Genomic DNA, 3,459 nt, shown 5'->3' on the forward strand with positions numbered 1-3,459 from the left:
ACTTACCCCCCTTCTCCTTCGGCTGGAGCTCGGCGAGCTAGAGGCGGCGCTGGCGTTGGCGAGCGACGGCGGCGCGGCGGCGGCTGCGAACCAAAAGATAGCCTTTTGGCCAGAGCTGCCATCTTCCAGCAAGTTGCCCAAAAGGCCAATAGAAAGGGAAAGAGGAGAGGTACCTGCAATGTGTTCTCTTGGCCTTTTAGAAAATACGGAGTTGTTCCTTTGGCCACATACATGCGAATCTACAAGAAAGGTGATACTGTGGATGTCAGGGAATGGGCACTGTTTAAAAAGGAATGCCCCACAAATGTTAGCCCACAGTGTTACCCAGCATGCTGTTGGCATTGTTGTAAACAAACAAGTGAAGGGCAAGATTCTTGCCACGAGAATTCATGTACGTATGGAGCACATTAAGCACTCAAAGAGCCAGCTAGCTTCCTGCAGCGGGTAAGGAAAAATGATTAGAAAAAGAGGGAAACCCAAGAGGAAGGTACTTGGGTTCAACGGAAGTGCCTTGGTGCCCCACCCAGAGCACTTGTGAGAGCCAGTGAGCCAATGGAAAGGAGCCTGAGCTGCTGGAACCCAGTCCCTATGAATTCATGGCGTGATAAATGTAAAAAAACAAACAAACAGGGGTGCCTGGGTGGCTCAGTGGGTTAAGCATCTGACTCTTGATCTTAGCTCAGGTCTTGATCCCAGGTTGTGAGTTCAAGCCCCAAGTTGGGCTCCACGCTGGACACGGAGCCTACTGAGAAACAAACAAACAAAAACCAACCTCGAGATTGTTTAAAAAAAAAAAAAAAAGCAAAAGACGGGAGACTTGAGAGCTGGCTGGATCTTTGATGCATTCCCCAATAGATAATTCAATTTTTTAAAAAATGTTTGTTTATTCATTTGAGATAGGGAGCAAGAGGCAGGAGCAGGGGCGCAGAGGGAGACAGAGAGGCAGGCTCCCGATGAGCAGGGGGCCCAGATGCGGGCTTGATCCCAGAAAGTTGGGATCATGAGCTGAGCCAAAGGCAGACGCTCAACGGTTGGAGCCACCCAGGCACCCGGATAATTCAACAGTTTTAGTTGCATAATTCAGTACTTCACTCTCAGTATGTGATGGCTGGGAGAAGTACCCCAAAGACCTCTACCTACAAAGAAAATCATCGACCAAGAGCCCCAGCTAATGTGCTCTGAAATGCATGGCTGCATTTGCTCCCTGGCCATGCTTCCCCTAGGCTACTCACAGCCAAGGACTCTGTGTCATTGGACTAGTAAGGCAGGTCCGTTCCTAGGAGACAAGAGGTTCTTCCGATTGCTAACAACTTTGACTTAAGGATTCACAACAGCTTGGCTGAACCTTCTTAGTCTGCATCGTAGTCTAGGATGGTTCTGCCCACCCTTCCCTGTGTCAGGGTCAAGCCCACATTGTGGTCTGAAGGACCTCTCTCCCAGGCTTTGCCGGCCCCTTCCTATTTCCTCTCACAGCCATTTCCTCTCACAGCCACTTCCCCATTGCACTTATTGGCATGGGCTTCTTAGGGGGCCCAGATTAGCAAATGGTATCAAGAGTGGTCCAAGAAAATAGGTGGTCAGATGGGGATTTGGGACTGGCTCATCTGCTTCCCCGATGGGACAGTGGCACAACGTGGTGCCTCAGTTGGTAGATTTCCCTAGTGGTGACCTGGAAGATGTCCTGTAGAGGAGAAAGCTTGTGGCAGGCGCAAGGGTTCAGGCCTTTCAAAAATATGGGGGACCTGGGGCTCCTGGGTGGCTCAGTCGGTTAAGCGTCTGCCTTAGGCTCAGGTAATGATCCCAGGGTCCTGGGATTGAGTCCCGCATCCGGGCTCCCTGCTTCATGGGGAGTCTGCTTCTCCCTCTCCCTCTGCCTGCTGCTCCCCCTGCTTGTGCTTGCTCTCTGTCAAATAAATAAATAAAATATTTTAAAAAATATATGGGGGCCCAAAGCCTTGAAAGACAGTGGAGTTGGCTTGTTGTTACTAAGTTGTAGTGATACTCTACTGTTAGCAAGCAGTTAATGGTTAAGTGAGAGTTAGAACACTTCTGGTAGCTTCCAAAGAGGCCCTGATCTCTCTCTTGCAACAGGAGGGCAGGCACATTTGAGTGGCAGGCTGAAAAACCAATTTGTAGAGCCTTAGAGCTCCATAGTTGTTTGCACTGGTCAGCCGAGGCAGGACAGTTAGGAGAATGTTAGGGCCTTCATGATAAAAATCGAGGATCCTGAAATATGGGACATCTGGTTGGATGCCTTTGAGCATATTGCTTGTGCAACAACCATGCCCCCGGAGCCCCCGTGCTTGACAGTATTCCCTAAGAGGTGGCCCGTATTCCCTAAGAAGAGCTTACACTTCTGAGATGCTCTCCTCTGAAGCTGCCTTCACCCCTACTTCCTCTCCTGGCTGACTGATAACTGGGCTGACGTAGGGTCTGAGTAAGTTACACTCAAAATTCTACTTGTGTGCCTGTGTGGGCACGTGTTTTCCTGGGGAATCTGTTGCTTTTGTTCATTTAGTCTGTGACTAAAAATATTTCTGAAACACTAGCTTTCCACCCTTTAAGCCTTAGGTTTCCTTTCCACCAGGAGCAGCTGTAATTTCGTTACAAAGCAGAATTGAACTAATTTTCCCTCCTAATGACCTGGGGAGAGTTCCCTTTGGCATACCAAAATAACTTTACAGAAAAATACCACTTAAAAAAAATAGAAAGAAAGAAAAATACTAGTTGAACCCCAAGCACAGACTAATCTGGATCTGCTCGTCCCCTTTGGCCTCCAACACCAACTGGTGCTTCAGCCCATCATCTCAAGGACCATCAAACCTGCCATCCTGGGCCACCAGTCTAAATACAAACCAGTCTAAATACCAGGTGCCACCTTGTGCCGTGTCCCACAAGTCTGAATAGCAGACTGAATTTGACCGCTCCTCTGGGGGTGCTGCCATCGGCCGCCCCAGCCTCTGCTTCACCTCTGGGCAGTTACCAGGGTTGGGACTGGGGTGAAGCAAGGAAGGCACATAGAGCCAACACATAAGGAGGGGCTCATTTTCAAGGCTCCCCCTACACTGGCCCTTGCTCCTTGTGTTTTGCACCCTTGGGGTCTCCCTTGTCAAACCTTCGTTCCACCCCTGTTCATCACCAACTCCAGTGTGTCACTTACGGTGTGATGGAAAGGGCATTAGTGCCGGGGCAGGGTGGGGGGGGGGAGAAGTAGGTCATTTACAGAGAAGATGACCTGGGAGCTCACTGATGGAGGTGAAGGAAGTCACTGCAGAAGAGTGAGAAAGCAAGGGTTTAGTCTGGAGATGGGAAAAGAAACGAAGGGTTAGATCCCGGTCTGGGAGAAGCTCTGTGAACAGGATGAAGCTAAATGGCTTAGAACAAGGAGAGTGAGGGGCACCTGGGTGGCACAGTGGTTAAGCGTCTGCCTTCGGCTCAGGGCGTGATCCCGGCGTTATG

At 50.0% G+C, this 3,459-nt stretch overlaps 1 pseudogene; it reads left to right on the forward strand.

The window, feature by feature from the left end:
• The first annotated feature begins 129 nt into the window (after positions 1–129).
• Positions 130–605, forward strand: LOC109488835 (annotated as a pseudogene).
• Positions 606–3,459: the final 2,854 nt, after the last annotated feature.

Source organism: Ailuropoda melanoleuca, unplaced genomic scaffold (genome assembly GCF_002007445.2).
Source record: "Ailuropoda melanoleuca isolate Jingjing unplaced genomic scaffold, ASM200744v2 unplaced-scaffold11270, whole genome shotgun sequence".
Lineage (NCBI taxonomy): Eukaryota > Metazoa > Chordata > Mammalia > Carnivora > Ursidae > Ailuropoda > Ailuropoda melanoleuca.